This window comes from Hibiscus syriacus, unplaced genomic scaffold (genome assembly GCF_006381635.1).
Source record: "Hibiscus syriacus cultivar Baekdansim isolate YM2019G1 unplaced genomic scaffold, ASM638163v2 tig00110377_pilon, whole genome shotgun sequence".
NCBI lineage: Eukaryota > Viridiplantae > Streptophyta > Magnoliopsida > Malvales > Malvaceae > Hibiscus > Hibiscus syriacus.
In genome coordinates this window covers 1,460,628-1,473,417 of record NW_024062711.1, presented here as the reverse complement: position 1 = coordinate 1,473,417, position 12,790 = coordinate 1,460,628, and the positions used below count along the sequence as shown (strand labels likewise).

Genomic DNA, 12,790 nt, shown 5'->3' with positions numbered 1-12,790 from the left:
TATTTTGTTATAATATGGTTACTTATTTGTATTTTTATTTTAAATATAGTGGTTCTTTATATATATATATATATATATATATATATATATATATATATATATATAATAACCCATGTTTTTTTAATCACCATTTGTTAAGGTTGCAACTACTCTTTTATTCAATATTAATACTTCGTAAGATTTTGTTATACTCGTATGCTTTCAAGAACACTCTATCGTAGAATGGCGTGAAAAGCACTGTTTGATCGAAGTAGTGTGATTCGATACGATATTTGAACGAAAAGTAAACTTGAAATAAATCGAGTTTATTTTTATAAAAATGATAATTAATTCTTTTTTGTTTTAATTCAATTGATGCAATGCATGTTTCTTTAAATAGTAAGTTATTTTATGCAATTACTGATATTCAATTTTCATTCGATTTGTTCTTCTTGATAACGTTGAGAGGGGACATTTCTCTTATAAAGGAGAAATATATGGAATTGCCTTCCCATTAGAGGGTGTGCAAATCCCGTGATTTCCTCTCAAGTTAAGGAGTGTTCCCAAATAATTAATCCAAAATAAATTAATTAATGTTCAATAAAAGAATCACACTTTAAATATTGATTTGAATTTTTTAATTTCCACCACAACAACATACAAGCTAAAAGGTACCAATTTTTTGGAGTTGTGGGGGTGCTAACCCTTCTCCACGCGTAATCGACTCTCGAATCCTTCAAAATAAATCTTTGTTAACGCAAACCAATTTTTGTCTTAAAAAGATTTTTCTTAAGATTGTTTTAAATGATATTTTTAGGTATTCGACCTACCTAGCCCAAAGGCCGATGGTGACTCCTAAATCAATTTAATCAAAATAAACACAAAAATTCAATTTTTCCCAAATAAGTCGTAATTTAGGGTTTTCATCAAAAAACTTATCCGTTCGTCAAAAAAGTCGTTGCGACTGAAACTAAATATAATCATACGAAACAAAGACCATAAATTAAATTCATAATAATACAATACATAATAGCCTAATTTATGGTTTTGAAATTCATGAAAATAATCAATATATATATTGATTGTGACTAAAAGATGTAATTGTGGTAGTATGAATAATTCAAATTCATATACTAAATTACGACAAAATCATAAAATAAACAAAGAGTGTATTTTACCAAAATTTGGATTTCCTTACTAACCAAAATTGTTGAAAACTTCATAATTTTTCTTTAAACATAATATTTCCATAATAATAAAAATAAATCATACGAAATTAAAAGAAACTGAAATTGAAACAGTTTCAAAAGGAAAACATATAAAGAATTCAAAACTAATTGAATTATGCATTAAAATTAATGCACATAAGCACCATACAATTAAAAAAATATCGCTCATCAATCAAGCATAAACAAAAGTTTCAATATATTGATAATTTATAAACCCTAAAAAATTATATACCTTAAAATATTGAATCCTTCAAACTTTTGAAACAAATCAAATCGAAAAAAGAATAAAAGAGAAATTTGATTCTCAATGATTGGACATTATAGGTGATGATACCACTTGTTAGAACTAAATCAAAATAAATATGAAATTAGTCAGTATCTAATCATGTCAAATAATCAAGAATAAAATAAATACTAGATGCGGAAACGTACCTGAATTAATTGATAAGTTGAAATCTTTGAAACTTTCTTTGGTTGTGATCTTCTAAGAAGATAGAGTTCCCTTAAGTATAAACTATCTGATGGGGATAAGAGTAAATATGAGATTGTCTATTTCTTAGGGATCATAACCCCTTTATATAGCTGATATAAGAATCAGTTATTGTCTATACTTATAGCTCTACCCCTCATCGAATTATGAATATAACTTTAATAGTATCTACACTTTTAGTTCCATGACACTTCTAATATCTTATGACTTTATAATATAATTGGTCACTTAATTTATGTCATGTTTTATGTTAACAATATACATTATAAATATGTGCCCATAATTATAGATTTTAATCCAATATTCTAAACCATCCTACAATCACCTGAAAGGTAAATCATTGATGTCTAAATCCTAAAACGTGTTAGATTCATTAACCAAAACTAGTTTCATTCATGGAATTTGAGTTGAGTATTTGTTGCTTAACTGATGCATTGTAGTCTTTTATCAGTAGAATTGTATGAAGTTATTGGACAAGTCAAATTTTACACAATCAGCTGTAGGTTTTTTTGGCCCAATAAGGTAGAGAGGAAAAAAATAAGGGAAATAGGACACCTTAACTTTTAATTGGAGATCAACGGCATTTGCTACAGTATTTAAGGAACTCATCACATTGAGGTGATGAATGTGACGAGTTCGTCCAAATAATATTTTTATTCAAACTCATCACCTCGAGATGACGAGTTTCAATAAAATATATTTTTTTATTAATTTTTCTCATATCGAGGTAAAAGTTTGAAAAACATATTTGTTATTGAAACTCGTTACTTCGAAGTAACGAGTTTCATGCATTGTAACAAATGTCGTATATCCCAAATTAAAAGTCAATGTGCTCTATTTCCCTAAAAAAAAATTAGCCTGCCGTATTGGGCCGAAAAAGCCATCAGATGGAAGCAAGTGTATCATTCTTACCATTTCCAATGAAAAAAAGTTTGGGTGAGGCCCAACAGATTTTTATTAAGTAGCAGAGATTCAGCCCATACAAAATGAATTTCCGTCCGAAGTTTTACCCTTCGTGGATATTGGTATATTTACGAGTAAAATTTTGAATTGATATTTTATAAAATTTTGAACTATTCGAGTTTTTTTAATTATTTGAATTAATTCAAATTAGTGATTTAAGTTTTAAAATTTGACTAGATTTTAAATATTAAAACAAAATTAATTTTTATATTTAGTTTGAATTAAATAATAAAATTATTTTTTGATTTAGTTTGTAATTTTTTTCTTCAATCGTTCCTTTATTTTATGTCTATTTTGTTCTTCAATCAAAATAGAATATATATAAAATTTGAATTTCTCTCTTTTAAAATTTTTCAATTTAATCATTCAACTTTTATTTTATTCAATTTAATTATACATTTGAATTTCTCCTTTCTTTTTAAATTTTTAATTTATTCATTCAACTTTTATTTTATTCAATTTAATTATTCGAATGTAACTCTTTATAGCCTTTTTCTCTCAATTAATATTATGACTCTTTTACATTGTCATAAAGATTGTCATCAAAATTAATTCTTTAAAAAATAGTAGTATAAATATATTATATAATATGAGATATTATTTGATTTATTAAATAATATTACAAATTTCATTTACACATTATATATATATATATATAATATATATATATATATATATATATATATATATATATATATATCATACTAGGTTAAAAGGAGTCGTTTAACTTAAAATCAATTAGTACCATAAAATATTATGAATAATTATAATTAAATTTAAACAAAAATTTAAAAAAATATGTTCAGTTCAATTTAATTCAACTAGAATTTTATAAATTTAAAAAAATTTAAAAAAATTCAAATAATAAATTATAAAATATTATTCATCAATTTGATTAACTTATTTTATGTATTTTTAGTTCAATTTAATTAAATATTTAACCGTTAAATATAATATGTTTACGGGCTACATCAATTTCTTGTATATGTTAGATATATGTGAAAATGAAATATTCCATATTAGTGGAAAAGGGAAGAAGTTTGGACTTTTTTTTAGTATTTCCTAAAGGATTAAATATAAAATAAGTGTTTAAACTATATTATTTTTTACAAATTGATGCTTAAATTATTTTTTTGGAATATATAGGTGTCTAACATTATAAATATTATCAATTTAGATACCCCTACCATTACGACTGTTATAAAACCTCGTCAAATGACATGTGTTATAGTCTTAGAATTTTAAAAATTTTATTTTTCTTAAAAAATAGAAGTATTATTAAAAAGAAAAAGTAAAATGCATCCTCTCCTCCCTCCCTTATTGTCATTTCAGTTGCCCATGGCCAAACAATAAAAGGTCAAATGGTCGATTAAACAGTTGACCAAATGACCAAAAGGTCAACTATCACAGTTGATTAAACGACTGATTACCACGATCAATTAAAAGGGATTTGAGTATTTGAGATTTTAGAGATTAGGGATTGAAATGTAGGAATTTGAGAATTTTGGTTTTTGAGATGATAACAAGGTTTGTGATAGGTCAGTGGGTGGTCAATTTCGTATGGGTGGTCGATCGCCGACGAATAGGTGACCGGAGATGATCGACGGTTGGAGTGAAGGGGAATAGAATAAGAGATTTAGGTGGTGTTTGTTTTCACTGTGCAAGCTTTTCAAACCACTTATGTCTGCGTCGCGCAGACCACGCACAGACATTAGGTTTCGCATACTGTTTGTTTTTTAGAAGACAGAAGCTCTTCAAACGTCTGCGCGAGCTCTTCTTGGTGCAGACTTGGTTTTATGTCTTCAAAGGTCTTCAAACCTCTTCAAGAACAATTATAAAATATATTTATTTATTAAAATAATTTTAAATAATTTAATAAGGTTATTTATTTTAAAATAAGATTGATTTATTTTAAAATAATTTATTTTAAATAATTTATTAGTATGAATTGATTTATTTTAAAATATAGATTGATTTATTTTAAATAATTTATTAGTATGGATTGATTTATTTTAAAATATAGATTGAATTATTATTGTAGTTGTATGAATTGATTTATTTTAAATAATTTATTAGTATGGATTGATTTATTTTAAAATATGAATTGATTTATTTTAAATAATTTATTAGTATGTATTGATTTATTTTAAAATATGGATTGATTTATTTTAAATAATTTATTAATATGGATTGATTTATTTTAAATAATTTATTTATATGGATTAATTTATTTTAAAATATGGATTGATTTATTTTAAATAATTTATTAGTATAGATTTATTTATTTTAAAATATTAATTGATTTATTTTAAAATATAGATTGATTTATTTTAAATAATTTATTAGTATAGATTGATTTATTTTAAATAATTTATTTGTATAGATTGATTTATTTTAAAATATGGATTGATTTATTATTGTATTTGCATGGATTGATTTATTTTAAATAATTTATTAGTATGGAATGATTTATTTTAAAATATGGATTGATTTATTATTGCAGTTGTATGGATTGATTTATTTTAAATAATTAATTAGTATGTATTGATTTATTTTAAATAATTTATTATTGTAGTTATATGGATTATTTAAATTTCAGTATTGTAAAACTAAAATTATTTAAATCTTAGTATGGCAAAACCCTTTTAAGTTTAAAAAGTCAGTTTATTTATATTTCAGTTCATTTTAGCAGTCTGCAGACGTTAAAAAACAAACAATCTTCTTCTTGCAGACTGCAGACTTTTGGTCCACCTCTTCAACTGCAGATGCCTGCATATGTGGTCCGCAGACTGCAGACCTTTTACCTCTGCAAAAACAAACATTACCTTAGGGAGTTTGGAGTTTTTTATATTTTAGAGAAAAAAGAGACTTTTTTGAATATAAAATATTTTTAAGTTTTTTTTAGATAAATTTTTAAAATTATCAAATTGTGACACATGTCATTTAACGAGTTTTTAAATGATCGTTAGTACTAAGACACTTAAGTGATAAAGCTTGTAACGTTAAACATCTGAATGATTAAAAAATAATTTAAATACCATTTCGTGAAAACGATATAATTTATGCACTTATTTTATATTTAAAGAAATTGTATTCACCTTTCCGGTAGGTAGGTAATAAAATAAGTTTAAATTTTAAAATTAGAATCATATATGAAAGAAAAAATTCATTAAAATATATTATTTTTGATAAATCTAGAATAAATATAGATAGAGTTTTAACTTGTAAATTAAAGTTCAATATACTTTGACGTGAGAAATGGGAAATAAAATACAACATAAATGAAAATTAAAATGAAATGAGAGAAATAGAAAAAGAAGAGGAAGATTTTATCTTTTTTCAATTTGTTAAAGATAGACTCCACATTGACGTCAGTGACGTGGCAGTTATAAATAAGTTTAAATTTTAAAATTAGAATAATATATGAAAGAAAAAACTCATGAAAAATACCTGACACGTGGCACCTATATAACCCCCAAATTCCATCCTAACTTTTCTTTTCTAATTTTTTTTGGTAACCTCTCATCGCCGCCTCTCTTGCTTTTGGGGGAATTTTTTCTTTCCCCTTATCAAACACGAAAATTAGAAAGGGAAAAAGAAAAACAGATCAGGAATTTACATTTTACACGTTCCGTCGTCTTCTGCTTATTTTATTTCTATCAAAAACTCCCCCAAAAAGTTCAACCAAATCCATGGACTCTTGGCCTGTTAACTGGGAAGCACTCGACGCTCTCATCATCGATTTCGCCAAATCAGAGAACTTGATCGACGACTCTTCGCCACCTTCTTCTCCTTCTCTCTCATCTTCTTATCATTCGAGGTTAATCATTCGCCACATCAGGCGGTCATTGGAGGTCGGTAAAATTGACGCTGCTATTGATCTCCTCCGACTTCACGCTCCTTTTGTCCTAGAGGATCAGCGCCTTCTCTTTCGGTTACAGAAACTGGTTAATCTCCTAGTCTTATCTATTTTCTTAAGCTAATAAAAGTGTGCTTGGGTGGAATTAGTTCTTTTGTTTTTTCATTTTCAGTTTTCTATCGTTGATTGCATTTCCATTTTTCCTTTTGAAGAAATTTATTGAGCTATTGAGGAAAGGAACAAGGGACGATCGTGCCTTCGCAATTGATTACTTAAGGAAATCTCTTGCTCCTTGTGCTCTCAATGCCTATCCGGTAGGCTCTTCTTCCTCTTTTAGTAAATATTTTCTTCTTTCTGATAATTATTGTTTGATTTTGGAATTTAATATCTCATTAATGACAACTATTTTAACCCCGGTGATGCTAATTTTTTAATTGAGTGAGATTATTATCATTCATTTATTCATCGTCATTTTTTTTATTTGAATTGATGTTAAGGAAATAGTTGGATACAGAGTTTGTTATAAAATTTCTAGAAAAAGAATTGGTTGATCATGGAGAAATCATGGAGAGATAGCAGTAACAAGTTATCATTCTTTCTCATTTCCATCTTTGCTAAGTGTTTAATCTGGTTTGAAAAAGATCGTGATATTGATATTTGATGAGGGGAATTATTGATAAAGTGTCTTAGTGATCGCTGTGCTGTCTTTATGTGTTGAGAACTCTTTTCTTAAGTGGCATCTACTAAAGAAGCCTTTCTTCTATTAGCTGTCCATAACTGTCTTCCTGTCACCTTATACGTTTGCCTTCTACTAAATATTTGATTGAGATTTGGAGGCTTAATTCACCCAAACCTTCAGACAATGGATTGGAAGATGAATAACTTCCAAGATAAGTTTCTATGTTATTGACCATAGGGAAAGTGCAATATATTCAGAAAAGTTACTATAACTAATGCGCTTAGACTTGGATGATGTGTCATGTGACCCTTAAAATGTTGATTTTTACTATCTGGTAGGAAAAGAGATCCAAATCTGGTCATTCTGTTAGAAGTAGACATTGTTAACTTCTTTTTGGGTGGTTTTAGCAATTTAATTGCTGCTTGTAGGATCATTTTTAAGAATAGAATTAATGCTTTTAAAAAATACCTATAAAACAAGCAATTAAGTTCAGAGATATTCTGTTCGTGGGGTTGCTGATAGATTAGTGTATCCATATAGGAAGCATATGAGGAATTCAAGCATGTGCTTCTTGCCTTTATATATGACAAAGATGATCAAACTTCCCCTGTCGCAAATGAGGTGAGTTGGAGTTCAGCCTTATAAACAACTTTTTGTTTGATTGCTGAAGAAGAGGAATCCTGTGCTTAAGGAAGCTTGTAATCTTTTGTGTACAGTGGGCTGAGAAAAGGAGGTATGAGATTGCCGGATTAGTGTCTTCTGTTTTAAGAGCTCATATTCATGCATATAATCCCGTCTTTTCAATGACATTAAGTTATCTGATGAGGTATTACTACAACTTTATATATATATATATATATATAATTCATTGGGTACTCTTTTGAAATTTGTTGTCTTTTGTTGATTCTGATAAATTTGCAATGAGTTGCCTTCATTTTTCAGCATACATAAAGGGTTTTGCCTTAGACAAGGAATTGTATCACCCATTTCAATTCTTACTGAGAGATTGCTCCTTGAGGAACGTGACTTCCCTGCAATACCTCCTGAGAGTTTGTATGAGGCTCCAGCGTTTGATGAGGTGCATTTTTTCCTGGCTAGTGTGTTTATGATGTTTCTTGGGGAGAAATAGTCATATATTAGTCTGGCATGATGCATGAATTTGCAATGCTATTTGTGTATTTGTTAGGTTATATGGATTCCTCTTATAGTTGCATGTTGATTTTGAAATTCAGGTGGATATACAATCTCTTGCACATGCTGTAGAGCTTATAAGACAAGGGGCTATTGATAGCTTGAGATTTTCCAAGGGTGATCTGTTTGAGGCATTTCAGGTTGTTGAAGTTTTTACCAATCTAATTCCTTCCTCCCCCCAATGCCTTACTTTTGGAAATTCAGGCTTTTTTGTGTCTCTACTGAATCAATGGTGGTACTATTTCCCTCAACTCAGAGATGAATGTTGACAGATTACTAAGTTTTTTTGTCGGATAAAAGTTTCAAAATGACCCAGTTATTGTATAATTATGATGAATGTGGACAGATTACCGAGATTTTTTATTGGATGAAAGTTTGAAAATGACTTCCAGTGTTCGTCTGATTATATCTTCCGATTTACACTGGACAGGATGATGTCCAGTTAATACTTCAAGTTCTAAATATCTCTCCCATTCATCACTTAATCTTTCTGGGTCTCGCCTAGAGTCTCTAATTGGTGTTTTTGGGTTATCAGTTGATAAGTTGTGACTTTTCATGCAGAATGAAATATGTCGAATGAGATTGGATGATGCAGTGCTTGATGAACTTGTTCGTGAGTACTGTGTTTACAGGGGAATTGTGGAATCTGGTATTTTCATTCCATCTAGTAAAACTTAACATCAATTTCTTTTTACTATATATGTCTCGACTGGAATGCTGATCAATTTGTCCTTTCTCAGGAATGAAAACACTTTCTGAACCAGTGAAATGTAATCCGCTTGAATCTGGGTGGTGTTCATCACCAGAATCTTCCGTTGATGTGGATCATAGAGGTGCTAAGCGTTCAAATAGTGAAACTTCTGCTACTACTGATCTGAGCAACATGCAAGGAACTGATGTCAAATTAAGATTTTGCTTCTGAGCCCACAAATAACCAAGAGGATTGTAGCCCCAGTGGGTCACATCATTCTGAAAATTCAAGTCTCTTGAGAAACAGAAGCCATGGAGCTGGCGAAAGAAGCAAACGTAAGCGATGGAGGGGAAGATGTGATGAACTGGATTTTATTTCTGATAATCATTTTAATCGATGTGGAAAACAAGAGGTTAGTACTGCATTACAAATTGCCTGTACAAGGATATCAAAGTTAACAGTTACATTTTGGATTTTTTTTGTGTTTTACTATAATTGATTGATAATAGAATAGTTTTATAACAGTTGCATTACAAATTACTATAATAGAATAGTTTTTATTATGAAGGGAGTGGAAAATACCAACGTGGAAGAAAAATATGAAATTGTTCTCCGGATGAAGGAGCTAGCTAGCAGAGGAATGGCTGCTGAGGTTGTGGAGGAAATTAATGCATTAGATCCAAACTTCTTTGAGCAAAATCCTGTTTTGTTGTTCCAACTCAAACAGGTTAGTGTAGTTTGTACCAGCTGTAGCTTCAGCCTTGAATATTAAAAATTCCAGGTAAACTTGTCTAAATTGCGGATAAGATGCAAAGAATTTTAGCTTGAGCATTCTGTTTGTTTTAGGTTGAATTTCTGAAACTGGTTGGGTTGGGTGATCATTCTGGTGCTCTAAGGGTTGCATGCTCCCATTTAGGCCCCTTAGCTGCTCGTGACCCAAATTTTCTGAAGCCCTTGAAGGAGACTTTGGTACAATTGCTTCGCCCAAGTGAAGATACACTTGTGACAGGCTTGCCTTTACATGCTCTTGCAAGTTCACTTCAAGTACATTAAGTTTTGCAACTCTCTCAATTTATATACAGATAGTTTCGTGTTTTGTATTTTTTCAACTTAAGTATACGATTTTCTATCTTGGTTAGGTTGCTTTTGGGAAGAGGCTTGGTATTGAGGAGCCTCAGCTGATGAGGATAATGAGAGCAACACTTCACACACACACTGAATGGTTCAAACTTCAGATGTGTAAAGATCGGTTTGAGAGTCTTCTGAGAATTGATTCTTTGAAGGAAAATAACACTCCTGTGTTAACTTCCTTGACTGCTTCAAAATCAAATGCTGAAAGTTGCACCCTTGGGTCCTCACAAGCTACCGTCTCTTCAGCCACCCATGTATCAGACGATGGCAGCAGTCCCAATCAAGCATCATCAAGAGATGTTATTTGTGACGAGAACGCATTGTTCATATAACCATGTAGTTAATATTATTTCATTTGCTTGAAATTTAACATGCATGTTCAGGTGAGTAAAGCATTTAACTTATAAAACATCATAGTTAAAAGTATGCTTCAAGCCCCTGTACTCTTCGTACATTTGATTTAATCCACCTACTTTTATTTTTTGGAATTTAGTCCCTCTACTTTTCAGATTTAAAAATTCACGTCTAGTTTTAACATAGTTAAAATTCTCTTGCTAAATTCGTTGATGTGACATTTTGGAATAAAGAAAAATAGCAACTCCATAGTCATATAAAAAAAAACTAACATTGTAATGGACTTGAATTTACCATAAAAATTGTTTGATTTTTTTGTGGTAGGATTGTTTGTTTCTTAGGATTATTATATGGGTTTGGTTTCTTTTTGGTGGCTGTACGGTCGAGTTTTCTTTGGATGAATATATTTTTCATTCATCCAAAAAAAAAAAAGAATTTACCATAAAATTTGTAACTGGTTTAACAAATTGACTTGAACTTTTAAATCCAAAATGTAGAGGGATCAAATTCCTAAAATTAAAAGGACTAGATTCTAAATATAAGAAGAGTGCAGGTATATGGACCATATTTTAACCAAAATGATAAAAGCATTTGTTTTATTATGTTACAAGCTCAACTCATGATGTCCTGTTGTTGTCAAAGCTAGGTGAAGAGTTAGCTCCTCTAATTTACTTTCATTTACAGTTAGATGTTTAGACAATAAGTATAATGGTGTGATATTATGTGAATGTGACGCAGGAATTTCTGGCATTGCCAAGGGCTGATGCAATCCATCTCCTGGCACAATACAATGGAAATGCTGAGACAGTTATCCAGCAAATATTTGCATAGATATTTTACATGTGATGTAAAAAACACTTGGTGGTGGTAAGAAGTCTGATGATTTTATTTGTTTATTATTATTTTTTTTATCGACAAACAATACTATTTTATTCAATTTATGTATCGGCTGTAAATATTATTACAAAAAGCAAACTTCAAGGTTACTCTCGTTGGCACTTCTTTAAAGGAAAAGGAGTCTTCATTATATAATTGGATTTTGGATAGAGGCTATCGCTGGGCTTTGAATCTATGGTCAATGGTCCAGTTATATTAACAAAGGTTTTAAGGGGCCCATTACAGTTGGTCCAAAATTTATCTCTGTATAAACATAGATATTTTCCTTCTTCCTGGAACGCACGCCGAACTATATACAAATTAGAAAGTAACAAGACTTGCAGAAATTAATAAGAACATATATTTTTAGGAAAACAAAATGATTTTTTATATTCCAAAATTTTGGTTTGTCTTATGATCATTAAATGAAATTGAAGAATTTACCTTAAAATGAAGTGTACAATTAGATTCACGGAAGTAGTAAGAAACACTTGTAGTATTTTTCTCTTTTTTCATTATTTCAAGCAAAGTAAATAAATAGGTATATGTGATGGCTCTGTTTCCATCTTGTCTCTATTTTTTTAAGACAGCAGTACTGCATTTCACCGACACAAACAAACATCAAACGTTGTTAAATTTTTTTTAATTATTAACATCTATCGATAAAAATGTCTCATATTCGTTGTTCCATAGATGGTTTAAAATTTAGAACGCAAGCCAAAGTCCAAAATGCCATAAATTTTGATAGAATCTCTCATAGACAACAATGGGACGCGTAATTAAACCTACTTAACTATGTTTTGTTTTATACAATCTTATTGATGTCTCAGTCTCACCATCTCTTTTTTTAATCCCAAAAATCAAATAAATTGATTCCAGTCCTTAATTAATGATTTCTGAATATATATATATATATATGAAAATGTCAAAAACTTTTGGATGCCACAAATATAAACGGCGTGGGGTTAACGTCGGCAGACATTTAATATCCAATCTTTATTTTTATATAATATAAATGGTTTTTGTGATCTAAATGTTGGGTTGGGACACTTCTTGAAACTTCAATTTTAAGCAAAAAAAAAGGTTTGACAACACTCATGAAATGGATAGGTTGTCAAAGGAGACCGTTGCATTTGCATAGTGGAGAAGCTTCATTTCACTTTTTTTAATCTATTTTAAACACTTAATTTTTTAAAATTATATTTTAATCATTTTTATTATAGTTTTATCATAAAATTATTAGGACGTGAGAATTAATGGTATTAAAACTATTTTGATATTATATGATCTATTATCAGTTGACATTAGAGTATTGATAAAAATTGAAATTATCGATTTTAGAATAAAA

General features: G+C 29.3%; 1 pseudogene; it reads left to right on the top strand.

The window, feature by feature from the left end:
* The first annotated feature begins 6,194 nt into the window (after positions 1–6,194).
* LOC120121550 lies at positions 6,195–11,481 on the top strand (annotated as a pseudogene).
* The last annotated feature ends 1,309 nt before the right edge of the window (positions 11,482–12,790 follow it).